General features: G+C 36.1%; 1 long non-coding RNA gene across 1 annotated transcript in view; it reads right to left on the bottom strand.

Annotated features, from left to right (window-relative positions):
- Nucleotides 1–225: 225 nt before the first annotated feature.
- Nucleotides 226–13,831, bottom strand: part of LOC138709223 (uncharacterized) — a 30,789-nt gene continuing 17,183 nt past the window's right edge. Inside the window, exon 2 of the long non-coding RNA XR_011334884.1 lies at nucleotides 226–597. This is a non-coding gene — a long non-coding RNA (uncharacterized lncRNA). The remainder of the gene's footprint in view (nucleotides 598–13,831) is intronic.

The following is a 13,831-nucleotide window of genomic DNA, read 5'->3' as shown; positions in this document are numbered from 1 at the left end:
TGAAGCACCACAATTTCGAACTGTACGAACTACTACCGACGGCCATATTTTTTATTATGCTTTTAAAATAGACAGTCTGTATTTCAACCTCCTGTGTTTCTTAGCTAGTGCCTTGAGGACTTTTCATTCACTGAAACATTCTCATGGTTGTATGTACATGATCTACCTCACAGTTCACTTGTTTCTCCGTACGAACCTGTTCATCATCTGCAATAATTACACAAGTTGTAACTTTAATAATGGCAACTATTTATTTATTACGAATATACAAGTGATACATCTATGAAACTTCTACAGTCCTTCAATGTAGTAACCAGCATTGTCAACAACTCGTTGCCAGCGATGTGGAAGTCGTAGTATCCCTGTAGGAGCTCCTGCTCCTGTTCTGTTGATATTTCTGATGGACCGCCCTACTGCCTGCAGAATATCGGGAACAGTCCGGAATCGAACGTCACGAAGTGGTTCCTTCATCTTTGGGATTAGGTCATAATCACAAGAGCTTAAGTCCGGTGAATATAGTGAATGGAAAAGCACTTCCCACCCCCAGCGACAGTACAAATCAGCTACAGGCTGTGCCGTGCGCGCCCCTGCGTTATCCTGCAAAATGATGAGAGGGTTCTGCAAAACGTGTAGGCGCTTTCTTCGCAATGCTGGTCTCAGATTATACTAAAAAAAAAATTACGGAAATACTGTGCATTAAAATTCAGCCAAGATCGCTGTAAACATAGCGAAACACAACCGCTTAGGCTGGTATTAATAGTCGGCACTTTATATCACCACTTTACAAACTGACACTTTTGACGAAAGTGGCTCTTTCATATTAGTGGTATTCATAGACGATTGAAGAAGTGCACTTTGCAAAGTGTCACTTTACACCAGCAAAGTGTAGAGTTACAATTAAGTTGGTAACAGAAGTCCCACAATGCCTTTCAAAACAAGTGAACAAACGATAACAAATTAATGTATAACCCACAGATCATAATGCTTGTGATTTGAGTTTGGAGTCTAATTGATCGCGCGAGAAAGAAAATATATATTTAAAGTTGTTTTATTTCAGTTTCTAGTTTTTGTTGCCGATAATTTAGATTATTTCAGTCAGTTCAGATATATAATATTTTATTAAATAGGTAGTGATACTGCTGGCTAAATTAGGTTAGGCTTTGTACAGTACATAGCTGATCCATTGATTTATATAGTTAGATTAGGTTTTGTGCATATCTTTTTCATTGATTTATATCGTTAAATTAGGTTTTGTATGTATCCGTTCCACTGATTTATATAGCTAGGATATCTTTTATTGGTTTATATAGTTAGGTTAAGTTGGACTGAGTAGGTTAAGTTATATATATATATATATATATATATATATATATATATATATATAATACCTATATCGTTAGGTTAGGTTTTATACGTACCTGCTTCAGTGGTATATCGTTTTATTCCCTCCATTTTCATTTTTGTCTTTTTCGTGAATAGTGAATGGAAGTCATAAGAATGAAATAAACACATTACTACTGCTATTATTATTACTTCTTTCTCTCTATCTCTTGTCCATTATTGCTTGCTCTTCAGGAATATTTTGAATGCCAAGTTCTTCTACAATGCAAAACAAAATAGGCCTAGGCCTAATTGTACGATATTTCTTTTCATGGTGAGGTTATGACTGCACATGAACTAGAGACAATATATCAACAGAAGCAGCCACATCAGATGTATTTCAGGAATATTTTCAATGCCAAGTTCTTCTACAATGCAAAACAAAATAGGCCTAGGCCTAATTGTACGAGATCTCTTTTCATGGTGAGGTTATGACTGCACATGAACTAGAGACAATATCTCAGCAGAAGCAGCCATATCAGATGTATTTCTTACCGGCATAAAAATATATATTATCAAAACAGTAATGATTATATCAAAATCAAGATAAATCTTATCTCAAAATACAGGTAGTCAACAAAAATCAAAATCATTTTAAACTAATATATAATTATGGAATCTGCTTAGAAAGCAGGCACGTGAGGTCTCTCAATGCTAATTTTTAAGATAGTTACGCCCACATTAGATTGAAGTTAAATATTATTTAAGTTAAAAAATTTGTTTCAGTAATAAAAAAAATAGGTTATATATAGGCATATCTACTTACATATCACTTCATCGAATTGAGATTAAAAATATACGAATGTTACAACAGAAATACCTAAACTATAATATTATAGATATTAATATATGGTACAGATCTGTAGCATAGAATTTTAATGCAGTCAATACTGTATTATTGGAGGCACTGACAAACCTCTATTATTAGTTTTTGTCAACCGGCCATCGAAAAGATGAGCAATCTCAATAACAGTTTCTTTATCAAATTGGAACCGTTTTTTTAATTCTATAGCATTATAAAATTTCACTGGATTGTCTTTAGGCATATCCCTAATGTAGCGCTTTCGTACATTGTCCAATAATTGTGCCACCTCTTCCTCATGTTCTAATAAATAGTTCGACAACTTCCAAGACGTCCGCCATTTTTCTACAAAGTGACACTTTTCGGCTCAAAGTGTGGTCGGAAGTACACTTTCATCCAAAGTGTTCCTTTGCACCAAAGTGTCGACTGTGCAACGGAAAAGTGATACTTTGCGTCTTCCAAAGGACACTTTAATCGAAAGTGTCGACTATGAATACCAGCCTTAGAGCTGTAACTAACAGGAGACTACCGTCAACTCTCCACAGCGCATGCGCTGTGAGTCGGACGGAAGAGTCCTTTTAGGGGGGGAAGAGAGCAGACATAGACTAAAGGCTCATTCACAATGAAAATTAAACGTAAGCGTTAACTTAAGAATGTAAACGTTACGGTAAAATCAAGAAGTCATACAATCATTCACGATGGGAACATAAACATAACAGCAAGCATATTTGGTAACCATGGAAACATAACAACGACGCCATTTCCTCATATTCTGTCGAATACTTCAGTGCTCCGCGATTGTATTCTGTTTGCAAAATACGTAAGCATAAGCATGAAAGTTTGGAGTTTGCAAACTTTCATGTTAACGTCTTACGGCAATGTTAATGTCAGTGTTTATGTGAATCATTGTGAATGATCCCATTTGGTAGCCTGGCCGCAAACTTCTATGTTTATGTTACGGTTATGTTTAATTTTCATTGTGAATGGGCCTTAAGATGTGGTAGAAGTGACAACAATTAACTCCGTCTCGTTTCGCTTTTACAGCAGTGTTGCCAATATTAAAGTTACACCCCACGTATTATGTTTGCACATATCATACAACCTTCTATTGTACAATTATTTTAACAGCATATTCATATCTGTTATCCATCTATTACCATGGTTAAACAGAACCTTGCATAGCAACCACACACATGCATTTTATGAATTGTTAATGGAACACCAGTCACATGATATGTTGCAAGGTTCTCTTATGAGTTTCATTGTAACTACGAGTACATACACATATCTTACGTAACTTTTAACTGAAGATTATTCAATTGATATCTAGTAAAACAGATTTCGTATGTTTTGTTTACCTCGTGTGTTTTACAATCAACACATACTTGTTGTTACACCTTGTTCACAGTGTATCTAATTTTTATGTATTTCATGTACTTTTTAACTTGTTATAATACTTTATACATGTGCAACATTGCCGAAATATTCAACGTATTTTAAATGTTTTAACACTTGACATATGCTTAACACTACTAGGGCACTTTGTTTAATTTTATACATTCCTGTTTAACTGTAATATAAGTTTTCTTTCGGCATGTTATGATCTGAAGATGATTCAGTTGAGTCAAAAACGTTAATGTATACTAATAATAAATCTGTAATCGAAAATGTTCTGGTAATTTTCGCTTTTCCAAAAATAATTGGTGCTAACATGTATAATTAATCACCCTGAAACCAAAAATCGTTTGTTTTTATTTTGTTTGTATGTCTGTCTGTCTGGATGTTTGTTACCTTTTCATGCGATAACGGCTGAACAGATTTATATGAAAAATAGAATATAAATTATGTTCGTTCTAACTTAGATTTTAGGCTATATGGCATTTAAAATACTTTATTTAAAAGAGAGGGTTATAAGTAGGCTGACCAGATGTTCCCGATTTCCGGGGACAGTCCCCGTTTTTGTTCCCGGAAATTAATTTTGTCGCCAGAAGCTTTGATTTTGTTTCAATAACATTTTACACGTAAGTATTTTTAGTATCGTGATGAAACTGCTGCGATTCATGCACATTTCTGAACAGTTCTCAGTAAGAGACAGAAGAACCAGCGAGCATAGTATGAGATAGTCTGCACTCTTGTGAACAGATCCTTAAAAAGATACATTCTTCCGACAAGTACTTGTAAAATGTGTGTGTTAGAGTTCAGTGTGAACAATATTATGTGAAAGATTTCCATGTATGCGTCAGTACTGAAATTTAATTCTTAGTGGCTATTTATTATATATAAGAGTTACTTACGTGTTTTTATGTATTTATTTAAAAAATTTAAGATACTCTACAAATTTAGCGTGCAAAGTTCTATCATTGTATCTACGGTTACATGTATTTTCTGCAACATTTCAACGGAGAGTGACTAGAAAAGCGTTTGTGGTTTTTCTTGAAATTGCTGATGTCCCCTGCTGGACCATAAAAATTCTGGTCAGCCTAGTTATAAGGGGGCCTGAATTAAATAAATCAAAATATCTCCCTTATTATTGATTTTCATAAAAAATGTTAGATCTACATAACAAAAGTTTCTTTAAAAATGATTTCCGGTCAGTTTTATTCAATGCAAAATTTTGATAGGACTAATATTTAATGAGATAAATGAGTTTTAAAATAACAATGCTCTTTATGTTATTGTCGTCTCAAATAGGCTGTAATGAAATGAAAACAAATGACTTCATCTATAAGGGCCCTTGCACACAACAAACGGAGAATAATTCATTTAACACTATTTTTATAAGGAAATATTTCTATTCTTATATAAATGTCTATCATTATTAATATACAGAGAATGTTTGTGTTTGTATGAAGTAACCTCAGAAGCTTATTAACCGATTTGGATAATTCCTTCACTACTTGAAATTGTACTTTCTCTAGATGGATTTAATGCTATATGAGGACTGAAGTAAGATTAAAATAGATCTTTACAGGCAGAAAACTTGACATTCTGTCGAAATATTGTATAACTTGATTATTTAAACTTTATTTGGTCCACATAAAATACTCTAATTTTATACACTTCAGTTTCTGTTTGTCTACAGAACAAAATAGTATTTTTAAGAATTTTGTCGTAAAGATGAGTATTTTCACTGAATCAAAAATACAGCACATATTGCATAGAGTGAAAATAAGAATTTTACCATTGAGCTCACTGGAGCTGAGTTATTTTAAAAAGTGTCACGAAATGACGTTCCTGCGTTCGTAATTTACCCATATTCATTTCCTGTGTTTCTTAAAATAATATTTATGTGTCACATTCAATTTCATTTTATTATTTACATAAACAGTGATGCACAACCGAGCGAGTTGGCTCAGACGGTAGAATCTGAGACTCCACTGAACGTGTGATTTAGTAAATAAAGGCGCAAGCAGCCTTCGAAGTTTAGTTAGATAGCTGCGAGAACGCTAGTTAGCGGAGACGTATCCAGTGGATCTGAGTTCGAGGTGCAGTGAACTTGAGTGAGTAACTGTGGCAGCGTCCAGGCGAGTGCGGCGTATCCGGAAGTCTTGGGTTCGAAGTGCAGTGAACTGTATCTGAAAGTCTTCGGTTCGAAGTGCAGTGAACTGTTATCTGGAAGGCTTGGGGTTCGACGTACCGAGCCACCAGCGTGGCTCAGTCAGTTAAGGCGCTTGCCTGCCCGTCTGAAGTTGCGCTCGGGCGCGGGTTCGATCCCCGCTTGGGCTGATTACCTGGTTGGGTTATTTCCGAGGTTTTCTCCAGCCGTAAGGTGAATGCTAGGTAATCTATGGCGAATTCTCGGCCTCATCTCGCCAAATACCATCTTGCTATCACCAATCTCATCGACGCTAAATAACCTAGTAGTTGATACAGCGTCGTTAAATAACAAAAAAAATAATAATCGATGTACCGTGAACTTGAGTGAGCTGAAAGAACTAGCCAAGGCGAACGAGCTGAGAACTGACAGTTTTGCTTTGTAAATAGTGCTTTGTGAACATTAGTTGAGATTAGGAGTACATTGTTGTTCTTCCCAATAATTCACGTGAGTTGGCATTGTCATTCTGTGGAGTGCAATAACGACTACTGTATTGAGTGGAATACCCATTGTTGACGGGTGTGTGGTTGCTATTGAAATAAAAGTCACAACATTATTGTTGAATTAAAAGTGACAATATGATATCTTCAGGAAGATAAACTACAGAGAAAAAGGTTTCTGTTTGCAGTTACATAGTATTATTGATGTATACATATATGTTTGTTCATGAGAGAGAAAAATAGGGATATTTATTTTAAATTATGCCTTATTATAATTTGTAGTAGACCTACAGTTCAAGCCCTATACAACTCGGTCCGAAACATCGCGGATATGGATGTAACACTATAAGATATATGCCCCCGAAAATACCTTTATTAAATGATCATATTTCGATATATTGTATCACTGTCAAACTATAACGGGGGGAGAAGGTAAATATTATCCCCCATTAAATTACATAAGTTAGGTCAGATACAACAGTGTTCATGAATGAGATAGTTATATACAATAGAAGTGATTTAATACAGTTATATGAACACTTTCATATAACTGTATTAAATCACTTCTATTGTATATAACTATTATCCCACATAATCTTGTTATATTGGGATTCTATGATTTTGCTTTGCCCCCCCCCCCCTCCAAGGAAACTGCTCTCTCTTCGCCTATGATTAAAATGTACTAATATTTAACGTAGATAGGTTTGTATCTCATTGTTATGGTAACAGGCAATAAAAATTGTGTTTTGTGTGAAGTTCACATAACAAAATAATACAATGAAAGATAAGGTAGGTCGATTATATTCTTTGTTTAGTTTGATTAAACTGTACTAATTTTAACGTAGATAGGTTTGTAACCAATTGTTATGGTAACAGGCAATAAAAATTGTGTTTTGTTTGAAGTTCACATAAGATAATAGTACAATAGAAGATAAGGTATGTCCATTATATTCTTTGTTTAGTTTGATTAAACTGTACTAATATTTAACTTAGGTTTGTAACGCATTGTTATGGTAACAGGCAATAAAAATTGTGTTTTGTTTGAAGTTCACATAACAAAATAGTACAATAGAAGATAAGGCGTGTCCATTATATTCTTTGTTTAGTTTTATTCAACTGTTTTAATAAATTTAACCAATTTAACATAACCAATTTCATTTTATTAAACTGTACTAATATTTAACATAACCCGTTGTTATGGTTAACAGGCAATAAAAATTGTGTGTTTGTTTGAAGTTTACGTAATAAAATAGTACAATATAAGATAAGGTGTGTCCATTATTTTCTTTGTTTAGTTTGATTAAATTGTACTAATATTTAACGTTGATAGTTTTGTAACCCATTGTTACGTAATGGGCAATAAAAATTGTGTTTTGTTTGAAGCTCAAATAACAAAATAGTACAATGGAAGATAAGACACGTTCATTATATTCTTTGTTTAGTTTGATTAAACTGCACTAATATTTAACGTAGATAGGTTTGTAACCCATTGTTATGGTTGCAGGCAATAAAAATTGTGTTTTGTTTGATGTTCATATAAAAAAATATTACAATGAAATATAAAGTTACGTCCATTATAGTTTTTATTCAGTTTGATTAAACTGTACTAATATTTAACGTGGATATGTTTGTAACCCATTGTTGTGGTAACAGGTAATAAAAATTGTGTTTTGTTTGAAGTTCACATAACAGAATAGTACAATGAAAAATAAGATTCGTCCATTATATATATATATATATATATATATATATATATATATATATATATATATATATATTAGTTTGATGATGTACTGATACATAATATAGCTAGTCATATTTTTTATAATTTTAAGTCCATATTAATTAATTCCATATTTTGATAAAAAAAATGACATATACATTTACATATTTTATTCATTTTTAGTTCGTATGAATCCGTTCCCTGATGATGACATAACTGGTGGTTTCGACTTGATAAACGAAACTGCAATGACTCTTCGAAAATTCAAAAGAGAGAGTGAACCTCCCATAGGCCTAGAGACACCAGGCATTCATATCAAGGATTTTCGTGAGTATTGGGCAGTACCACTTTTTACATCGAATAGAAACTTGACAATTTGATACAAGCCAGTCATGAAGATCCATTGCCCCAATTTTTTTATTCTACTTAGCCATAAGTTGTATTTGGAGAACTGCAACACGCTCCTTTTTTTGACGGAAATATCGTCTAGCTTGTGTTCCAACGGTGGGCCTCTGTTTACTTTGAATAGTTGGTATAAATAATAAGTAAACAATACTTAAACGATTAAGTTTTACCCTGCCGTCAAACGTATGATAGGGTCGATTGTCTCATGGGTGAGATGGTACAAAAGAAAACACTTAACATAAATAATCAACTATCCGCTTACATTTATTAACACTTCCGGACATTGGAAAATGAACAAAAAGGCTGCAGTAGAAATACAGTGCCGATAACTTCACCAATGCATCGAAACTGGCTTGCCACTAATCGTCACTCAACTGGCATTCACCATTACACACAATAGTAACACCATCTATACCCACAGATTATAAGTATGAGTAACTTGCTAGACAAGTCCAAACTTGTCGGATGTGGCAGAAAGCACTAATACGAAACCAAACACAACCAATGTAAAATATACACTTGACGAATGCCGGCTTATTCGTGAATTACCTAATACTCTGTATGAAATCAAATATACTTCTACTAATCAAAAGAAACATACAGTTACTGATGTAGAAAAGCCTGTTATAATCCCTGGTAGGCCAGTCTCGAAACCAAACAACAATGGTCTCTCTTCAACTCTCATGCCTCCGTTATCACACAGCACACCACACCACAGCTCGGCCACGTTTCTGCATGTAGTAAGACACTATCCCCTATCGAGCCCCGACTACAGCAGTACACGTCCCTGACCGGACTGGGTTATCCGTGATCCCAACACAGCCGCTAAAACAAAACCCCCTCAGCTCTCCACGGCTGTCACACAACCATACTCTTCGAGCGTCGACCCCAGACTGCCCCGCGTCAAGCGTCCCTCTCAGGAGAACCAACGCTAATTAATAATAAATGTTAATAGGGCCAATGAAAATCTAAAGCCCATGTCACGTGTTTACTTAAATTCGCTCCTTATACGTGAGAAGTAAGAGACCATGAATGACGGAAAGAAAACAAGCTATCTATAAAAGGAAGAAAGAGATTTAAAATGGCGAAATAGAATGCCATCTATGAGAAGTAAGGGTAACTAACAACAAGAAAAAAGACATCAATAAGAAAGAAAATAAGAAAAGAAAGAAAGAAACACAGAGTGTCGAAACTAAAATGGCACAGTGTAAGTCTAGTATATACAGTCAAGAAGCTCAATACGTAGTGCAGTAAATATGCATACATAGATAGTTGCTAACCACTAGGGTCGCTACTATCGCCTCATTACAAACAATACGAAATAGTACCTGCACAGTCTATTGTTCCTAGTACCCTCATAAACTCAAGCTTCGTGACTGTATAATAGTAGCTATACACCTAAATGCATTTTAAAACTTCACAAACATTGTTTCAACTATTCAAACCTAGTTGACTTCGCAATAAATTACTAAAACCTTCTCTAAATCTTCTAGAGTAAAAGTTTGGCGCTTGTCGGTGAAAATTAGTCTATAAGCAGAAAAAGAATGTTGTATATCTTCAGACGTGACGGGGACATACTTCAATTTCACTTCACACAGTGCTTTCATTTTTGTTTGAACTCCTCCAACAAAGCCATGTTTTCATAGACACGTTTCCCTGAGCCTTCCAATTATGAAATGATTGCCACAAGAAACGTACAGTGGGACCTAATGTATGCCTAAAACAAATCACAGGAGATGGGGATAATCAAGTAACTGTTTTGCTGAAGTGACACAAGCAGCATTCTCGAAAGATTTTTTGTGGCATTCTGGATCAGAAATGTTTACTGTAGTACTCTGCTGCTTTTAACCATGTACCCCATCGGGTAAGAACTGGTTGGGAGACAGAGAAATATCTGGGAGTTCTTCTCTGAAAGCCTATATCCTTGACTGTGCCTTAACGAAAACTTTCTTACCATAGGGATTAACTTATTGATCCTAGGAAATTCTACTCTTACTATCTGCTACACGGTTCATGGGCAAGACACGTCACATGTAACATAAAAGAATAGAACATCCTAAGCAACGCCGTTGCAGCAACCATGTATGCTGCGAAATCCGTGTAGACGAACAACACACTTTGTTTTCGTCAACATTTTTTGGATATAGTACTTTCAGTCCATTGTTGTCAAATTGTGCGTTTGTTTCCTGGTTTGTCTTTGGAAGTTCCTTTGTGCATATCAGGTAAGCTCGGAACGGCGCATCTGGATTCAATTTCTCGACAACTACAATCGCAATGTATCGACCAAGAACGTCAGTCATTTCGTCAACTGATATCCATATATGCAAGTCTCCAATATCTTGTCGGATTCTGTTCGTTTCGTCATTGTAGGCTGAATTCAGGTAATTTTTGCGCACCTTTGACTCAGAAGGGACTGATTGATCGCAGTATTTTTCAAGAAACGCTTTGAATGTTGGATTTTCTAGTTCCGAAATGGAATATTAACTGCCACAGCGGCATGACATGTTACTGTAAAACTGATTCTTTTTGCTGGATTCTTCAGATGATTGTGTCACAAAAATTTGCTTAAGTTTAGATCTGTGCTCGGCATTTGCCTTATGTAACGCATCTTGTGTATGCTGAATCAAATGAAACTTTTTATACTTGAAACCTTAAAAAAGAGGATCCTATACAGAGTGCAGATAGCAAGCTATCTGATAATTAATTCAGATAATTTTAAATTAATATGTATGTATGTACGTATGTGTCCAATGCCTACCCACTTCACTTTACGTGATTCGTTTTCCGCATATTGCGGATAGATGGCAGGACTATGACCATTTTATAGTTGTACGCCATTTCGGCGGGCCATACTGTACATGATGTGTATCTGTGGAGAGTTACGTCGTGTAGTAGGGTGAATGTATGTGTAAGTGTAGTGTCTGGCATGAGTGATGATGATGACGATGAATTTTTTTTATTTTATTTTATTTTACGACGCTGTATCAACATCTAGGTTATTTAGCGTCTGAATGATATGAAGGTGATAATGCCGGTGAAATGAGTCCGGGGTCCAGCACCATAAGTTACCTAGCATTTGCTCGTATTGGGTTGAGAGAAAACCCCGGAAAAAACCTCAACCAGGTAACTTGCCCCGACCGGGATTCGAACCCGGGCCACCTGGTTTCGCAGCCAGACGCGCTGACCGTTACTCCACAGGTGTGGACATGATGATGAAGAAGATGAGGAAGGGTGAAGGGGAAACCCGGTGCCGGCAAGTATCCTACTCCTGTCGAATAGCACCAAAGGGCCCGCCAGCTTAACGTCCCCCTCCGACGGACGAATCACTATCATCACATATGCCTTCTCTTCATATGCACTGCGGAGAGATTTGGGATTTAACCCAGGCATATTGGTGCACAATCTAGTGATTAGAAGTTGCGCACCGCCATCTCTCCTAGTCATTTGCTTACCGGTACTTTAATATTTAGGCCTAACGTAGTCATATAATAATAATAATAATAATAATAATAATAATAATAATAATAATAATAATAATAATAATAATGTCGTGAAGAGAAAATAACTTAGAAATCAAGTGAAGAAATAACTATGACAAATAAGACATAACAACTTGATAGATTATAATTTTTCAATCTGTCGAAAAGTTCGGAAATCCTTGAAGCCACTGCCTTATAGCCTATGGCTTGCTTTGGAACTCACTACTTTTGGTATTGTCACCACTGCACTGACATTAAAACTGAATTCAATTAAAGAAAAGACTGTTACATACAGTTGGATACTGAATTTCGAAATCCTTAGTGTAGGCGTATTTAAATTACCAAACTATTGATTGAGTCCATTGTTGTCGGTAAAGTTAGCTAGATTCAAACATCAAATCATATTGGAAGTGGTCTCACAAGGGTCCGGAGAGGGAGGGAGGGAGGGAGGGAGAGAGAGAGAGAGAGAGAGAGAGAGAGAAGTCATTGTTGTAGTTCTTACAACATATAACTTGGATTTTTTAAATAGCACTTCACAGAGACAAAAAACTAATTTGAAGTAGGCAAAAATAGGTAAAAAAAAAAAAAGTCAAAAGAGGCTGTTTTGGGCATTTTTAAACATGAATGTTCATGAAACGTGCGAATACGTTATCAATAGAAAACTAGGTTTTTCCCTAAAGATCCGCGGTCTAGTAATAAATCCCTATCAAATCCGAAAATCGCCGTTAACCCTGAGATTGATTTTTACGAATGTGGCTCGTGAAAATATTGTTATCTGGATTACAGAAATTATCAGAGTGACGACCTCAACGTATCACCACGTGTCAGAAGTAGATAAACTATCTTCGACATGAAGCACTTAATAATAGTCTATCTGTAACACTTCAATTTTAAAGCCGCTATCCAACGGACAACAATTTAACAGACGTCGAAAAAAAAAAAAAAGCTGAGACTGTTGTAACATAACTTTAGATAGATGGTGCGCATAACTTGCTGCAAAAAATGGAGCGGTCACGGTTTAGGTACCTGACAGTCTCAAGTGGGGAGAGACAAAAATGATGCGTACTAAAAAGATTCATTCGAATAAATCGATGATAGAACTGAAGGCGTCCCATGTTCCTGAATGCATGATTGAGACCGATATTTAGGGGTTTGAAAAGAAGTAAGAGGTAAATTAAACTGTCCATCTTACTGGGTAATTCGGTCATTCTCTCTTTAGAAAAGAAGTGGGATTTCTTTATGTAACCATTCAGTTTTTATGGAAAGAGTTTGTTTCAAATTAATGTGTTCATTTCTGAGATGCCTGAGTGGCCAGACCTTAAGCCTGTCACGCAGATGGTCCGGGTTTGAGTCCCGTTCAGGCCTGGGATTTTCAATGAAAAATCCATAATGACATTTATGGCTAACAAGGTCGCAGTTAGGGTTTTTCTCCGGGTTCTCCCGTTTTCCCATATTATTAGGCATCTACATCATTCCTTAGAATTCCCCGAACGCCGGCTGGCCTAGGGATGAGTGGTGTTGTCTGCTCGAAACTTGGGTACGCAGAGAACCTTAGTTCAGTCAGCCGGTGTGGGTTTGGGAATGCGCCTAACTTGAGTGCAATAGATCTTGAAAGGTCATAGTGCCCCTCCATAAATTCAATTAAAGTCTATTCAATTTAATACCGTGTAATGTCAACTTATCCCGCACTATAGCGTTGTGGTCTCACGTTACGGAATGAGCGTTGGTTCGAGCTATAGGACCGGTACGTATCAATCCAGCGTTGAGGTAAAAACGGAGGAGGTACTCTAAGTAGTAAAATCCGGTTTCGAAAACCATTGTAATGGCTGGGGGGATCATCCTGCTGACCAAACGATACTCTGATACTGGTTGGATATAATCGTTCACCTTCGCTGAGGTACGTTGACTGAGACCAGCAGTCGGCTGGTCGGCCTTTATAGGTTGTCGCACCACGGATTACTTACAGCCTAGATCATATATCTAGATAGCTCGGCCTTATAGGCTTTG

Source organism: Periplaneta americana, chromosome 1 (genome assembly GCF_040183065.1).
Source record: "Periplaneta americana isolate PAMFEO1 chromosome 1, P.americana_PAMFEO1_priV1, whole genome shotgun sequence".
Classification (NCBI taxonomy): domain Eukaryota; kingdom Metazoa; phylum Arthropoda; class Insecta; order Blattodea; family Blattidae; genus Periplaneta; species Periplaneta americana.
The sequence above is the reverse complement of the archived record's forward strand: the minus strand, read 5'-3'. Positions and strand labels throughout refer to the sequence as shown.